The 18,231-nt window shown below is 46.5% G+C and overlaps 1 protein-coding gene across 2 annotated transcripts in view; it reads left to right on the plus strand.

Moving 5' to 3' along the window:
* Positions 1 to 18,231, plus strand: part of LOC105888976 (polyamine-modulated factor 1-binding protein 1) — a 141,953-nt gene that overhangs the window by 16,457 nt on the left and 107,265 nt on the right. The window contains exon 1 of one of the 2 annotated variants that reach the window (XM_031569523.2): positions 15,611 to 16,097. The exons of the other annotated variant lie outside the window; for it this stretch is intronic. The gene's annotated coding sequence lies outside the window, so the exon portion shown is untranslated. Of the gene's footprint in view, positions 1 to 15,610; positions 16,098 to 18,231 lie in introns of those variants that run through there. 2 annotated transcript variants of the gene reach the window in all.

Here is an 18,231-nt window from a genome sequence, read left to right on the forward strand (position 1 = left end):
ATCTTTCCTCTCCTCTGATATTACTTCTGTCAGCTTTAATTTACTTGACCTCTAAGGGAAAAAAAAGATCACAGGTAGTTATTCCCCCCTCCCCACCCCCAATTCTCTTGGCTAGTTGAACCCTGCACACTGGTTATCCCCTGAGGACTTTGTCACTGATATATATATATATATATAAAAAATCTAGGCATTTAAAGAGGGTGAAAGAAAAGAATCTGCAGAAAAGCGGAGAAGTTGCTGTGGCCTTGTGATGCGTCCGTGCCACACATATTTAACTGGAGAGCCAGCTCCTCCTCAGTGACTGCTCTGTTTGGGTCCAAGAACTCAGTGCCAGTTCTCTACCGCCCCAGGCATACGTGTGTGTATGTGCGTGCACTGAGCTGTAATCAGTAACCACCCGCACAAACCAACAGCCCTGCCATCCTTAAAGCCGAATCTACAATAAAGTAAGTATAATTTGAAAAGCTCGTCCCTATTTGTCTTGTAAATGACTTTTTAATGATAATCAAGCCGCGTCCATCTATCACCATGCCACAAGTCCGCACTGCCCTTTGATGGGACTCCTCCTGTGAACAAATGGCATCTATTTATAACTGACGCACTGCAACAGCATAGCGTCATAATATTTAATGCAAAAACATGTGTTAGCAGAACACACAAATGTGTTGCGCATACAACATAAGCAGTGCTGACCCCTCTGCATATATGGGTGTGTCTGTGTATTTCTCTCCTATGCTTATGCTATCCATGCTAGTGTCCGTGTGGGTGTTTTTTTTTTACGTGTGGCATCACCACAGGGCTGGAGCGCCACCTGCCATGCGTAGCAGTTTTGCATAATTGCACCGCAAAAGAACAGCAACAGACGGACTGAGAGCAAGAGTGATCCCTATTGTTAAGCCTCCGTTTCTGCGCGTGTCATGAAAAATGGAGTTGAGAGTGAGTGAGTGAGTGAAAGAGAAATAGAAAGAGGGCATGGTGAGAGGGGGGTGTCTGTCTGCTCTGACCCTGTTTGTTTAGACTCCAGCCTGCTCTGCACACAGCATGATTCATGGAGGCTTTCTGACTGGCTCCGCTCGTGGTCCTCTGCACTGTCCCCTTCTACCTGAATGTGTTTGGTGTCAGTCGCTAGCTGATGTGGGGCCTGTTTTATTTTTTCAACTCTGGGGAAGACAGTTGGTGTGTCAGGGAGAGACATGTGGATTAGGAATCACTCTCCTTTGTGCTTAACATGTGTAATGCTACACTAATCAGCACGGGCTTCGCAGCCCTGGCCGCACACACTCACGCTGATATGATAAATAATGCAAATGTGGCCATCACCGCAAATGCCAGAGCGAGCACGGGAGCGAGGGAGAAAGAGAGATAGAGAAGAGGAGAAAGCGAGAGCGAGGGCTGGCGTAACCGACTGATTGTTGTGCTGTCAAATTGATTTGCATGAAAAAGGGCGTCCTAATTGCAACACTTAGCTGCAGCGTCCTGATAATACAGAACAGGATTACTGAAGGACACAGAGGCACTTCTTTTTTTTCTTTGAACATGAGTGATGGCTGTTTTGGAGTGGTGTGCCTTTCTCTTCATCTCTATAGTCTGTCCGTCCGTCTGTCCATCTGTCTGTCTGTTTGTGTATCTGTCTCGCTCTGCTTCTCCTTCAGTGTTTAACACAACCACGTCTTCCCTGTCTCGCTAGCCCAGTGTCTGTGTGTGTACATCCCTCTTACTCAGCCTGTCCTTTTCACTGCCCATATATTTATTAGCCATTCATCCCACAAATTGAGACACAGAGGATGTTAAGCAATGAGGATGTAAGAGGTATAGGTTTAAAAGTGTGTTTAGTTTGAGAGAGAGAGAGAGTGAGTGTGTGTGTGTGTGGAGGGGGGGACATGGGGGGTGTGGGCAGGCTCAGCCTTAGGCGAGTCTTCCTTTCTCTTCCTTTTCTTTCTTTAATAATAAATGATGGATGTTTCAAATTAGAAAACAGTGCTCAGAAAATCCAATTTAGTCTCGCACATTGGAAGGGGCATTAAAAAACAGAGTAGAGGAGAGGATTTCTGTAGCCGAAGCTTTTGTGCTTTAATGCTCACGAGGGGGAAGGGAGAGAGCAGTGTTTATTTGATTTAATGCATGGCGTGAAAAAGGCCACCGTGTTGCATTAACAAATCAGGCAAGATCTAGCAAATGAGTGTGTGTGTGTGTGTGTCTTATGGTGTCCTGCGTGGCTTTCCCTCACGGAACTCCCATTTCCACAGGCATGCGCCCTAATCAGAGCAGGATGTACCATGCAGGGCCAGGTCACCATCAGCCCTGGGGTGTGGGACACAGACTCAGAAAGAACAATCAGCATGATCAACCTTAATTAGCACGGGGCCATTGTCAGTGCTAATTAGTCGTGATCATAGTGGGCCCTATTTTTTTGTCCCTTCCGTCTCTTCCTGAGTGCGTGTCTGTTTAGTTCTCTTTCTCTTCCGCTCTCCTGTAGCATCTGTCCCCTGAAGCCAAATGAGGTGTATCTCCTCAGTTCTCTCTCATCACTCTTTTCCATCCTGCGGTTCATCACTTTCATGCATGCCCCTCCTCCTTCCTCTTCCTCCATCTCTCCATCACCCCCCCCCCCCCCCCCCAAATCTCCTCTCACTTTCCCAACCCTTGTTTCCTACCTCCCATCCTCCTGGTCATACGCCCCCTGGTAGTCCTGTCTTTGGGCCTGGAATTCAGCGGTCTAATGAAGCCAGCATGGACGCCGCACTTGAGCCAGGAGGAAGTCTGGCTTTCCACTCTTTGTACGCATTGGGTAATATCCCTGTGCACCACATTAAAAAATAAAAGGAAAAATGGGCATTCCTATTTAATGAACCATTTCCTCCGCGCCCGGGACACACACACTAGAAAAAAAAGGCAAATCCATAAAAATAGTTGAAATAAAGGGAATAAAAGCAGTGTAAGCTGTAAAAGGCACATTTCCTCTTTTTGTTCTTGTGGTGACTGCTCTAATGCTCGAGCATTCCCACCGAAAACGCCACTTAATTCCTCTGGCCAGAAAGTCAGGAAAAGTTGACCCAAACTCCCCTGTGTTCATAATCTGTAAAAGATTGAATGGATCTTTGGCTGCTCTTTTATGTCTCCCTGAAGGGACTTCATATAAGACTGGATGTGAAGAGGACTGAAGTTACAGTCTGCCTCCACCCCAAACTATCAAAGCACTGCGACTGTGTGTGTGCGCCAACAATACACACTTATGCACACACACACACACACACACACACACACACACACTCTCCTCACTGAGGTGTACAGTTCCTGCTATGTCTCTTCGGTTCATGATATGAGAACATATGGCTTGCACCAACACATCAGGCATCATCCTCTGTGCCCACATGATACCTCTGTCTAGTTCTTGACATGTTTTCACCACTGAAAACATTGTTTTTTACCTCAATAATACAAACAACTCCTTACGTCACACGTCACACACATTAAAACACAACACAACTGCAGCACCCCTCACATCACTGGTAGGACTCTACATCATTACGCTCCAGACATGTTTTACCAAGCCTTTTTCACAAGTCCAAAGTGACTTTCATGTTCAGATCCACAGCTGTGTGGATGTAAGGTGTTTCTCAGTCTGTTTTGTTTAGATTTCTTCTCAATTATTAATCTTGCCATTCAGCGTTCCATTGTGGACGGTGTTTTCTTTGCTCTCGCGATGGCAGGCAGAGGGCTGAAGGTTTGCCTTGGACAGGGGACAGGTCTGCTGAGTGCATGTTAGTTTTATTTACGTTGGGCTGTTATTTGTGATTTGAGCAGCACTGAAGTGGGCCTCAGGCCTGCTCTAACAGGGCTTAAGCAGCTACAGATGCATGGTGCTGGCTTCACAGGGCTCCTGTGTTTTGGTTGGCCTTTGCACTTGAATAGCAACTTACTACTTGAATATCTCACACACACACACACGCAGACACACACACACACACACACACACACACACACACACACACACACACACACACACACACAAAAATACTCAGATATGAGTTGTTTGATCCAATTAAATCTGTCATAGCCCTTTAAGGGGAAAATGCAATCGCAGCAGATTTTTGCCGGCAGAGGTCATTTTCCTAAACCTGCGCGTGCTCCTTGTCTCTTGTCTGCTCTGAGGAGACGTTTTGGCCTTTCTCTCAGGGTGACTGGCAGCCTGATGTAATTTGGTGGGATCAGGCTTTGCGGATGAGGATCTCTTGACAGGCTTGTAAATTTTGAGGCGCACATAATTTGGCCTAGTGACAGCGCTGTGCTCGGCTCTCGGCGTACTTCAGAGAGTAAGACATTCAGCAAGACTCTGCCTCTATTAAATCAGCCGTACATACTTAAACCATCGCTTCAGGTATCTGCTTCAACTGATCACAGTGCAGCATCTGCACTCTGCTAGAGGTTATAACTTTCAGTTGTTTATATTTATGGCTAAGATGTGAGTGATTGTGTGTGTTTCTCGGGGAAAAAAAACAAAAACAAGGAAAGATACTTCAGTCTAAGGACGCTATGTTGTGCTCTGCCCTATAGGCTGTTCAAGAATGAGGCACTGTACATCAGTAAAGGATAGAAGAGGGTGAGGTTGTTTGGGCTCTGTGGTGGAGCTCCAGCAGGGGCACTACAGCTTGTTGTAGAGAGCATAAGAAGGTTGAACTGGCTGTAGGAGAGTGAGGCACAGAGGAGATTGAGGGTATTAGGCTCAATGGTGCAGCTGCAGCAGGGGAACTACAGGCTGCCTGCTGCAGTAATGAGAGAGTGAGCTGTCAGAGGCGCGTGTGTAATGGCTCCCCTGCCAGCTGCCCAGTTCAGGCCCTGTGGGAGGAGGCACTGAAGAAGGCACACACTCAGTCTCTGACTGAGACACACACACACACACACACGCTCGCACACACACACACGCACATTCGCACACACACACACACACACACACACACACACACACACACACACACACACACATACACATTCTCTTGCCGCCCTGATCACAGACAGCGAAAGGCCTCTTGTTTCCCTCGGCTCCTGTCTCACTCATGCTCGTGCTCTGGAGGAGCTGTAGATACGGCATCTCCAAGGGTTGCTTCACACCTCCCTCCCTCAATACTACGCTCGCTCCCTTCCTCACTGGAGGTGCAAGGCCTTGCAGGAGGACGTTACTCTCCGCTGAATCAGGCTGTCTAAAGTGTCAGGCCCTCATGTCATGTTGCAGTCTATATCTTAATGGATCTCTGACAGGCCTGCCTTGCGTGAGTCGTAGGCTCTGCTCTACAGCTCTGTAGGGTTGTATCTTCAATGCCCTCTCTGTAATATCAGGCTCACACTTCATTTCAGTTCCTCCCTCCCTCATTTAAAATGAACATTAAATATGGAGGACAATGTAGAATCTTGGCACCATATTGTGCAAAGTAATTTATAAAGCCATTTAGGACTTAAACCTTCACAGTATAGTAACGATTTATAGATATTTATATGATTTGACAAGATCATGTTTACCTGTCCACAGTCAACACATTGTTTTTGTACTGTGAATGTTGTACAGCATAGTGGCTGCACACACACACATGCACGTGCGCACACACACAAGACTTCTGACAGATCAATCACAGCAAGACAAAAATGAAACAGTCCACTTTGTGTCCTCTCTCCTCACACCTCCATATAAACAGGTCTGTCTTTGCTGCTCTCCTGTTACGACAACCACCATGTAAGCCGTCCCTGCCACCGCTAATAACATCCTCTTCCCGGATTTAAAGGCGCATTATCATATTTGTGGATGATTGACAGTTGACCTTCATGCAAGTTTATAAAAGGCCTCTGAGACCGTGTAGGACACCTCGATCGCCTTGGCGACAGCGCATTAATACTAATCTGATAGAATTACCAGGAACCAATTAATCTGCGGCCTAGGCTGGGCAGCGGTTAAAGAGATAGTGTTACTCCTCTCTGTGTTGCTGCCGCCATTTATATGTGTATGAACAGACTGCTGGGCTGAGGAAGCGTCCTACAGACACATTCCCTCCTGCCTCGCCGCCAAGTGTGAGAGGCCACGGATTGAACGGCGGGAGAACACCGTGGGAACGTTTAGGTTGGGTTACACTGCCCCTGCTTGGCCTGAGCAGGAGTGCCAAGCTCAGCCCGCCTGCATAGCCTGCTCATTAGCGGGGCTGCAGAGACTAAGGAGGGGGAAACACTGAGCCAGTAGAAAAGGCCAGCGTTTAAGGGCAAATTAGCCCAGTGTGTGTACACTCCCAGCTCTGGTAGTTGACAGTCATATAGGGAGGGGAGCTGGAGGGGGTATAGACCAAATTACAGTATTGGGTCTCATGCATTTGGCGGCCACAGTGAGCCCACTGCATGACAACTTTTTATACAATTAGGCCATGGCAGTATTTTTACTCAAACTAATGAGCATGTTCATTTCGGTGGTTTCTGCATTAGCTGAGGTTTTTTGGGCCCTGTCGTCGCATACCGTAATTATGTCTAGTGACGCATTGCCATTGTTCCCACTGTCCCTTGTATTTTTGGAGATGGAGGGATGAACGGATCAAGTGTGGGATTTGTGAGGGCTCCCCTGAATGTAATGATATAGCCTGCTAAGGCCTGGAAACCTTAGCCTACTTTCCCATATCGGGAGCTCAGGCATCCCTAAGAGCCATTAATGTGCGCGTTAAACTGTTTAAGCTAGGAAAAGGGAATGGGGCTCCTGAAATAACTATGTGTTTGGCAGGGGAGAGACATGCACACATGCAAGTGGCTTTGCTTTGTGGATAGATGAATGAGCTAGATACCCTGGCACATTGTCACCTCCTGTCTTTTGTGTCAAAAGAGGACAGTCCACCCTGGCAATTTTGTGAACCGGCTAAATAAAGATGGATGTGTATGATCACAGGGCTTTCAGCGGAATGGTGGTTTCTTTTTAAAATATCAACACAGAGTTGAAAATGTTTTTCCCTCTATTACCGTCAAGATTTCTGTGTGGATGTTTTCAAACCATCTTGTGACCTACCTTTGTACCATAATTCTTTAATTAGTACTTAAGCAATGCAATCACATGGCGTTATTTTCATACCGCACCTAGAGATTAATCAAGGCTGCTTGGATTTAAAAAAAAGCACTGATTAGCTTTTAACCCTGGTGACTGGATGACCTCTAGTATTTAGCTTGAGAACAATTAAAATGATTGAGGCTCAAGCTCTGGTTACAATCAGCCATCTTCCAATCTTCTCTACCTCCTTGAACAGCACAAAACACTTATTATGCTTCCCGAATAGTTGTCAAGGCCCTTGTGTGTGCCAGCAGCTGCACCACAGCTCCCCCTCGTCCTCTCACAGTGCCCGTCTGTGGCCCCCTGCAGGCAGTGCCTGACTAGGCTGCTGGGGAAGCTGCAAGCCAGGCCTCTGGAGGACATGGCAATGCTCGGGCTTCTGATATCCTGACAAGGTCAAGTGCAGCTGGAGGGCTGAGTGACTCACTGCAGGAAGACAAGGCAAAAGCCCCCCCCCCCCCAAAAAAACACTTGTCTGTTCCCTCCCCAGTGTTCTTGCAGCCCCCCTGTCTGTTTGTTTGCCAAGTCTCAGAATTTCAGGGAATGCTGTACATCCGTTTTCAATCAGTGACTAATGCGTGCAGCCCAGCCAGCAGATGACACGATTAGCGTCGGGTTTTACGAGCGTTGTGTTGTTGTCGATTGTTTGGGATGTTTTTGCCGTCTCTGCCATGTAAAACCCCTTTTATAGCTTCCAGTCAGTCTGTAGTGGTTTATTGCTCCATATTTCACAGAGTCCCACGAGCCTGCTACAGTATGTTTGTTTTGTTTGATGTCATTTGTCAGAGAGGCATCAGGAAGGTGGGCTGTACCATTTTAAAGAAGCGTGTGGGGGTTGCCTCCATTTCCACTTTGACTCAGTCGTTAAAAAAAATCAGAGTAAAGGTACTAGAATGGTGTAGGATGGATTGAATAAGGTGAAGTGTGGTTGGTGATGATGGGAGCCTTGGGGGATGATTTTAATTTGCAGTCAGTCCTCTGTCCTCCAGACTTGAGTTTCTTTTTTGTTTTCTTTTCAAATGGAACACCAGGGATGTGTGCGATAATTAAACATTTTGAAAGTGGTTAGAGCAGAGGAAATGAGGGCTGTGTTTGCTCAGGGAGAGATAGCATTCCCAGACTGTAACAAGAGCACGGCGGCAGCGCCAAACAATATTGCTTTAGCGGTGGGTCTGCATAATGAAGCGAACCCTTATGCATATTAATGAAAGCACTCTGCATAATGTGTTCTCCATGCAACACTCTGCAGTCGGCAGACACCCCCTCGGCTCCGCTTTACCTTTCCTGTTCCAGAATGAAATAATTTACATCTGCATGCCTACATACAGACAATCTCAATTAAACCACCATGCCTCTTTTTCCCACCCATACCTGTGCACTCCTTATTGCCCTCCCACCAATCCATCCTCCCCCATCCTCAGGCTGTGTACCAATGGCCTACCCCTTTTCCACCCCTCCTACCCTTGCCACCCAAACACGAGTGGTTGTTTGAAAACATATGGCACAGGCTGTGCATGTGATGCCAAACGAGGTCCTCGTTACCTCTCCTCCTCCTCCTCCTTTTCCACTCTCCCTCCTCCTTCTTCGTGTGCTCGTGGAAGCTTTTGGAAGTACTACAGCGACATCTGCATGAATCGTGGTTCCAGAGCGCCAGTCTGATACCCAGCACCGCTGCTGCCGCCAACACTGCCGCGCTTCACTACCTCTGCCAACCCCACACCCGCCAGCCCACCCCACGGCTCTCATTACTGCCGTTTACACACAGGACTAATTGTGCATGTGTGGAGTTCACGGTCATTTGAATATCCTGCTATCACCCAAGGGTATTTGGCACACGAAAATGGGAGGTATGTGGGTAGGAACAAGGGGTGGAATTTTGGGGGGGCATTTGTGATTACAGATTGCTTTTGCATGGAGATAGATATTACCTTGAAATCATTGGTTTTTTTTGTTTGTTTGGTATTTTGAACGTTATTGTGGAGCTATACAGGTACTTTTTGTTTTTTTCTTTATTTCAATATGGCATTTTGTGCCCACCTTTTGGCTTATTTTATAGGATACACAAGAAAATGATGAGGCCTCTAAAATTCCCGTTCATATGATTTGCACACAAACACATAAAAATGGCTTTAATGGAACACTTCTTGTAAATCTTTTGAGCATATTTTGAAAGCTGTTACTTAAACTTTTTTTGGTAAAAAACACTGGTGTCAGACTTTGTTAATAATGCAGAGAATGGGTTTTGTACAGGCAAAACCAGCCCACTGGGAGTCTCACTCTCTCTTACAGTGCTGTTTCTGTACTCCTCAATTAATACTGCATGCGTGTGGCGTGGGAACCCACAATGGTACTCTTGTGTCCCTTACAAAATGGACAGTGTAACAGACAGAATGTGGGTAGCTTGGTGGGTGGGTGGGTTGGGTGTGGGTACAGACTCTGAATAAGAGACAAAGGATTAATCACCCCTAATGATTTAATACACGCAATCAGGGTCCTGGCAAGCATGCTAATTTGTGCATAAATTACACACGTCTGTTGCAGGGTCCAGGTAGGGGTGAAAAGCAGATTGGGAGGTGTTTTTTGTTTTGTCTTTCCCGATGAAAGCGGGCAAAGGCTGTTAGAGAATGCCCTCTGGCGTTTCCCACGGTTCTCCCCATGCCCCAGGGCTCCAGTCGCCCATTGGACAATCCTTCCTGCCAGCTTGTCTGTGATGCTACCCAAGCCTCATCCCATCAACCTGCAACACTGACCAGTAATGGGCATTGTAGACCAGGACATCCTCATTTCTTTGAAAAAACTAAAAAGCAAAAAATAAAAATACCTCCAGGATTCTTTTTGGATCATAGCATTGAAAACAATCCATTTGACCCAACCTGTAAAGTCATCACGGTGCCTAAAAACATAAATCTCCATTTAAATTGTGTCGCGTAATTAGCCATTTTACATTCTGTTAAAAAAATATCCCTGTGATTCTATGTGCATATGTACACACACACACACACACTCACACACACTCACACACACACACACACACACACACACACACACACACACACACACACACACACAGTCACATACAATATGTATATTCTTCCCTCCCAGATTGGAAGACGCTCAATTAATCCAAGTCTGAAAGGTTGAGCGCGCCCACGTATTTTTTTTTTTTTTTTAATTAACGTCGAATTAAAACGAATTGGCACGTTGGTGGAAAGAAGGCATGCAGCTTTGAAGATTGCCATCGCATAATGAGTTGCTCTTTTCTTTTTTTCACACTTTGTGCTCCTCCATTCCCGCTCCCCGCTCGCGCTGCTGCCGGTTGCCAGTGTGCCTTAGCGATTTAATGATATGCAAATGAAATATGCATAAAACCATTCTGCTGTATGATGATTAAGCACAGAGGACATTAGACAGTGCCCCGCCAGGGTCTCTCCTGTTGTCTCCTCACCATTCCGCTTCGCCCGCCAAACGACGCCACTGTAACAGAGATCAACATTAACAGTGCCGGAAGACTAATCATTTTAATAATGACGGTAATATCCAATCGGCAGAAATTAAATCCTAGAGCAGGGTTTCTGTTTTTTCTTCAATCCAGCATATTGTAAGATCCACATCCAAGGAAAGCAGTGGTCCTGGCTGCTGTAGTATGTGGCAAAAAGAGCTGGGAGAGGAGAGACAGACAAGGTTTTCCAGGGGAGGACTTGGAGAGACTAGCATTGCCGGAGCTTTTCTCTGCTTGTTTTCAAGTAGTGTAGTGTTATAACGCTGGCTGCTGGAGAAGGATGGAAAAATATATATATATCCTTTTCTTTTCTTTCTCTCCGTCCCCCCTTTCCCCCTGCTCTCTGCCAGCTCTTTTTTTCTTCGCTTTTTTGTAATCCATTTGTATAATGAAGACGTGGTACAATTAACATCCCCCGTGGAATTAAAATAAAAGGTAGATCATCCGACCCTCATTAACTCCAAACGATTATAATATCCACATGGTTTCCGCCGCCAAGGGTATGAAAAAAAAACCACAACAGGAATTGCGAATTAAATCGTTAACGGTATTTGTGATTAGCGCAGTTTCAAGCGACCAAAAAGCCAATGCCCAAAAAGATGCCACCATTTGCCCCAGCCCCATCCTCACTGGTGGCAGACTTGGCTCTGTCAACTTGGTGGTTATGCCAAGGCAGTGTAGGAAGCACAAAGATCTTATAATCCCTCCCTTTGGATGCCTTCTTCAATTATTCATATTCCTCAATCGTGCCCCCTTGTCCAGCACAAAATCCTACAAGACGAAAGGGGGTGCAGAAAGTTTGGGGTATACATACCCCTAACATCCTCCCCCGCTTTGGCTGCGCTAATTGCGCTTTAATTTATCCATTGCGCTTTCGTTAATGAAAACGAACCAAACAAACTGCCCATCTTACTCCATACTGTAGCGCCCGTCCCTGGCTCAGTGCCCAGTGCCAACTGATCTTACAGGAACCTACGGTGCAGTCCTTCGAACTCTGTAAGTGCTGTGACCCACGAAGTGCCCGGTACTCCTGCTTTGCATCTGCCTGATGATGGGAACCTCCAAAAAACTGGGTGAAGTATGGCGGTCTTTAGTTGGTTGGCAAGGAGATGGCGGAACACCCCCCATCACACATACACACCCCCAAAAACAAGGATAACAAAAAAGAAGGATGCTTAAAATGTTCCCACTGCCACCCCCATCCCCCCCAGCCCCATGTTTGGCAGAGTTTTAGGCGGATTGTATTGGGAGGGTACCGCCTCCCCAAAGTGTCTGCTGCCGTGGCTGTCCTGCTATTCCTCCTGTCTCCTGTGCCCCCTTCACCAAGGTCCAGCATGTCTGTCGTATTTGTGGCATCCCACATGCTTGTCTCCCATACTGGTGCAGGGGCTGTTGAGCCCACAGCCGAACCCATTCATCTCCTTGGTGATTGTTGTGAATGTAGATAAATCGCACATGCCTGCCAGCTTGCTTGCCCTTGTCTGGTACAGTTTTGCTCAGTGCTGAAGCGACTTTCTTGCTCTCTGAGAGTTGCTGCGTTTTACATTCTTGTTGATTTGTTAAGTCATTTTCTTCTTTGTCAGGAATTGGTTCTTGCTGAAATTTGGCGCATCTGAACAGATTTGTATTTAAACGGGAAACTTCTCTTTTCTAGCGTCTCACTCGACGATCATTAGCGATAATTACAAAAGAGGAAAAAAAACTTCAATTAATTTCCCTTCAGTCGGCTGATTATAATTTGCCGTCTCATTAGTATGCACACTCATGTTTGCTGATTCCCCCCCCCCCCCTCTCTTTGTGGCTTTAGTAAACAGCTGCTGTTGAGCCGTTGGCATAGTCCCCTAGGTCCTTTTCTTCCTCCTCCCTCTCTTGTATGCAGGCAGGCGATTGGCAGCGGCTGCGGCGGCAATGCTCATGGTAGACATTCCTCACCACAGAGGCTGGCAGACGGCTTGGCGAGGTGCTGTGCTGTTTGAGAAGATTGTGTTTTAGTTCAGGGGGGTTGGCACCCAGTTCACACCCCTCCCCTTCCCACATAACAGTTTGCTGCTTTTGTTTTGTTTTGTCTTGGGTGTGTGTGTGTGTGTTTGTCTTCGTTTTTGTTTGTAATCCATTCCGTCCTTCTTTTCTTCATCAAATCTGTCGCGCTAATTAACGGAACAAACTTTTGTCACTTTAATTAGTCTCCAGAAGCACATCACCATCTTTTGTCCCTCATTGTCTTTTATCTTTGCCAACCGACCCGCGACGGGCATGACGCGCCTCATCGTTGTGTGCCATCTCCATGTTCTCCTCTATCTTTCTGCGACAGATGCCACCCGATTGCTGCTGGCATACCGCTCGACAAACACGGGCGCCATGTAGCCTCTGCGTTGGCATTTTGCGGACGAAAGTGTCTTTTGCAGCTAATCTGTAAAGCGTCTGTTCCTCTTTTGGAAAGATAGCGATTTCTGTTGAACCCACCCCGCCATCCGTCTCTGGGTGTACCACAGCTGCCAGCCAGTGAGCAGGTTGGCATGGCGTCTGCTGACTAGCTGGCTGGCTGCCTGGCACAGGGATGGAGCTTGAGAAAAAAGAGAGGAGGGTAAGGAAAAACGAAAGAGGGGAGGTGCTTTCTCATGTCCCGCCCCTCATACCCTGCTGGCACCCTCAGGACAGTGCCACAACTCGAAGTTAAGCGATGCCTGATCTCATGCCTACTTCTGTTCCTTACTGGTCCCCAGAGGTAGCCCATTCTTTCTTGCTGCCCCTGGCATCCATTACGGTGCTATGGCCCCCCCTTGCCAACATCTTCTTGATTAAGAAAAAAAATAGTCCCGTTGCATCGTTTTCGTTGCGACCCGTTTCTTTCCGGCACCCCATCGCGTTGTGGGGCCAGTCGGTCCATCTGGACCGCGTTGATGTTGCCAAAGTACCACCCCATGCTATTATGAATCCTTCGAAGGTGTCTAGGAAATCTCCATCGGCAGATGTTCTCCTCGCGTCTCATGCGGATTTAAGTAGAGGGTGCGCTTTTGGCTCTAGAACTCTGTGCCCCCTCTCACGTAGCGAGGTCTTGGTTTGGGTTACATCTGCTCCTCCAAATAAAACAATGTTTAAAAAAAAAAAAAAAAGCAGCGCTGCCAAAAGCAACCAAATGGCGCGGCACCCCCCCTCGTCTCACTGCTACATCTAGCTGCTTACCCTTGAGAATGCACGTCAGTCCGCCTTGGCGCTACCACTGAATGGATGGCACTGTGCCAGCTTCTCACTGCCATCATCTGCATTCGCAGCTTGTTTCTCTCCTGCTCACCCACCCCCCTCTTCGCTCTCTCCACGTACCCTCCCCTTTGCCTCTTTCTTCCTTCCTTCCTCCACCAAGCCCCCCCATCCTACCCCGCCCTTACCCACCCTTTTTTTTTGTTCTATAAGCTTGACTTTAATTAACGTACGGGTTAATTGATTCCCAAAGCTGATGAATTGCTCTCAACACCCCTCACAGGCTGGCTACCTCTTCTGCTGTTGTCTGCTCGCCCTCCCTCTTGCCCGCTTGTCTGCCTGCCCGCCCTGCGCACCCCCTGAGCTTGGCACCGCCTGAGCCTCCACGTAACTTGTGGTGCTGTCAAAGAAGCCAGCCGCCAGCTCCTCTGGTGTGGTGCTATAGACCTGAGTTAGAGCTGCGAAAGATCTCAAGCTGCTTATTGGACTACAGCTGACTACAGTTGACGTTGTGCTGTCTGATCCCTATGCAGGATCTTGCAATGGCATTTTGTTATAAATAATCAAAGTCCTCCTGCAACCTCCTCCCACCCCCTTTCCTGTCTTACCCTTCTCCTCCCTCTTTCACCCTCCCAACCTTACCCTCCCTCTCACTCACTCTCTGCCTCTTCGCTCCTCTTGTTCTGACTGTAAACTACACATTCACAGCTCCCACCAACTCACATTCTAAGCTATTCTATTTAGGTGTTTTAAACCAGTCTGATTTCTTTCCCATCAATTTGACTGAAGTTCCTGTCTTTTTTTCAATCTATGTAAAAAAGTTATAAAGAGGATTTACGAGATCGCAATCATAATTATCATTTCGGAAACACTTTGTGTACTGGGTCTGTGTATTAATTGTCTTTTTTCACATGTCATTAGCCATCACTGCAAATGCTAGCTGTGAATTAGCCTGAATTAGCTGTGTCTGTCATAGTTGATTAAATGATTATCTTGGCCATGCCGCTTTCTTTCTTTCATTTTCTCATTCGCTTGGTGACAAATGGAGGAGACAAGGTTAAAAGCGGAAGATAGAGGAGCTTTTAATTATTTAATAACAGGCATTATTCCCCACCCCCTTGCATCTGCTCACCGGTCTTAATTAGTCCGACTGCAGCACACACTAAGAGGCAAGGTAGCACAGACTCATTAAGGGCGAGGAGCTTGTGCACACCCACTCACACAGCCTACATCCGCAAACACGCGTGCACCTCGTTCTTTCTTATCGCTTCCGATTGGTGTCATGCTATTCAGTTCCCCTATTTCCTTGTTAGTTTCTCTCTTTTTGAGTTTGTCTTGGCAGTTTTAGCTGAATGCAATCCTGACGCTTTTCATACCTATTCTCTGTAGCCGACACAGATAGCTAGATAGGCTCGCCTGTTCTGTGGGGTTGCCGTAGCAAGCGATTGGTGCTGGTGGGACATGGTGCTGGCACACTGCTTATTGGGTCTGAATGCGGCATTCTCCCCTCTTTCTCACCCTTTTTGTTTTTTTTCTCCATTATTAAATAAAAAGGAGGCATGAGGCAACTGAGGCAACAAGAGGAATCCATTATGCAAATCGCCTCACTATTTGCATAATGTCTTATGCCAGGAATATGCAAATGAAGCGTATAATTTATGAGTGCCTGCGTCTGTCTCCGAGTGTTCCCATAACTTACAAAGAGATTTTTTTTTCTCTTGCTCTCTCTCTTCTCTGCCTTTCTCACTCTCTCTCTCTTCCTCTCTAAGCTGGCACAGACGACACACTTACACACACGCAGCACACGCGCGCACAGACGCGCACAGACACACACACACACACACACACTATACCCATACAAAACAAGCACGCTGCATATTCTCATAAGGGGTTGGTGTCGTCATTGGGTGGGAAAAACTTGGCAGTTGTGGGGTAGGGTGGGGGCAGGAGAAGTGGGAGTTGTAAGAGAGGGGGCACATTAATCCACCCCACAAAGGAGCTATAGAAGAAGCTAATTTTCTAAAACAACAGCGAAACGAATAAATTAAGAAGCACGCTTAAGCCGGGTGTGTGAAAGTGGGGGATTTTAATGCAAATGGTTTTTTTTTGTTTTCTATTCTCTTTTTTTTCCTAGGGGTGGGTAAGGTCTGACTCCATCGCCACCTTCAACTCCGCACTTGCCCACCCAGTCTAGTCTTTGCCCGTCTAGGGAGTGGGTACGTTTTTCCTCTGTGGAGGCAGCATGGTGCTGGCTGCAAGAAGGGGAGAGAGAGCGAGCAGGCACACAACGAGAGTGGGAGATCTACAACCAGCGAAGAGCAGATTGATCTTAAGGTGTGTGAAAGTGTATGTGTGTGTGAGTGTGTATGCATGCCAGGCGGAGTCAACGCTGTCGTGCACGCAGGACTACCACAGCAAAGAGACTTGCTAGTGCACCCTACCCTACCCAGCTTGGCATCTCGTGGCTGCCCCAAGGAGTATCAGGAGGACCACTTGCTCTCGTCCTGCCTCTGCCTGCTTCGTCTACTCCCTGGCTAAGTCTCATCCGCTTCTGCCACCCCGGAGATGCCTTTGTGTTTTCCCGTCTCTTTGTATCACTGGCCTGGTTTGCATACTTGATCTCTGGCTAATGTCTGTCAGCGACACTTTGTTTGGAAGTAGAAGACGAAGCAGAATTTCTTATAAGGAGAGAGGAAATGGATACCCACATCGCTAACTGCACTCTGAAGACCCAGGATTGGCATAGCGACACAGAATAGTTTTTGCAGCATGTTCTTTTTTTCTGCCCCTGAGGCCTCCTCTAGGAAAAGAGCACCCCTTTTTTGCCCTGTGTGGTCTTCTATCTTCCTGGATATCTGCTTCTGTGTTTCTCTTAAATCTTTTGTCTTTGGGGGGAAAATACGGTGTCTTCAGAGAAAGAAGTGGTTAGCCTGTTTCTTCTGTACATCTTTTGCGCCAATGTCCCCCATCGTGTACTAGTATCTCCCAATTCGATGGTGGTGCCTCTTGGCACAGGAGCTGGCACTGTCCACTTAACTGTGTGCAGGTGTTTTATAACTGTGTGAGAGAGATATGGGGTGAGGCTTGGGCTTTCAGGCTGTCTCCTCTGGACTCACTGCTTGGGAACAGTACTTCATAGCTAAGGTGTATCGGTATGTCGGACTCTCCGCAACGGACTCTTCGCAGTGTGAAAAGTCATGAGAACTGGCTGCCGCACTCTGGCGTTTGCTGCAGAGGCTACTACATCCTGAGTTCCCGTGGCAACCGCTGTTAATTAACATTCAGAGATCCTTATCTGCTTCCTTTTAATTCATCGCATTGCTCTGATTAATTTCTTTTGTTCGCATTTTTTGCAAATCAGCGGAGCGAAATGTGAGGTTTTATTTAGGGAATTTTTAATTAAGATTGTTTTTTTTCCCCTCCATATCCGTTAAGCTGTCGTTTTAAGTATGCAGCACGACATCTAATAATTTGCATGCATGCTAATGAGTGGTTAAATGCAGTCCTGTGAATATGCATAAAGGTGACGGATGGCAGGCACATGCGGTTAATTGTGAGAAATTATTTTTATCTGCGTGAATGAGATCATGTTTGGAAGTGTAAAACTGAAATAATTTTGAAAGTGTGATTCAGGTCAGAGTTGAACTGGTAAAGAAAATGTGTCTGTTCAATGAAATGACTGATGTTTACCAAAGATATGGATGAAATTGCATGAAGTGTTCGTACTGTTCTTAATTATGCTGCTGTAATTTACTGGCGCACTGTGTGTGTATCACATCCTGCTGTGGGAATTGATCTTTTCATGTTCCATTTGTCAATGAACCAAAGTGAAGATTTTGTCTCTGGACTGCTAAGGGAGAATAAAACCTCATGATACCTCATCAGGTTTTTGGGGTGAATTTCATTATTTGCCAGATAAGGCAAAAAGAAAAGTGACTTTACGTTGGTGTGAACTTGATTGAGGGTTCTAATGCAACACAACAAAGGCCTTTGTTAGCTGACTCACAATGGATCATTTCTTAAACTAGTTGCCTAGTAGTAGGCTGAGGTTTTGATTGTTGCCGTGTTTTCAAACCATGATAAAAATGGGCCAAATTGCAGATAAAGACGTTAGAGAACAATGTTTTAGTAATTTCTTACATTATGCATACAAATCCAAACATTTTATATGAAAATGTATGTTTTCGCTGCAAACAGTCAGCATTGTAGTAGTTCAGGCACATGGGGCCACGACGTCCTTAGTGAATCTAAAGCTAGGCTATTGACTGTAAAAGGTTAAAAATGTGTTTCTGGCAAAATGGAAAACCAAACAACTTTTAAAAGTGCCCTCTGATGCTGTGCGTCTAAAAGCTCTATTTTTCTGGTTAAAAAACTGCCTGAGTGAAAGTTGGTAGGCTTTGACGTGAGCTAAAAATAGAAAGTAACTTTGTGACATAGCAAAGCACTTTGTCTTTTTTGAATGTAACTT

The sequence above is a fragment of the Clupea harengus genome, chromosome 6 (genome assembly GCF_900700415.2).
Source record: "Clupea harengus chromosome 6, Ch_v2.0.2, whole genome shotgun sequence".
NCBI classification, from domain to species: domain Eukaryota; kingdom Metazoa; phylum Chordata; class Actinopteri; order Clupeiformes; family Clupeidae; genus Clupea; species Clupea harengus.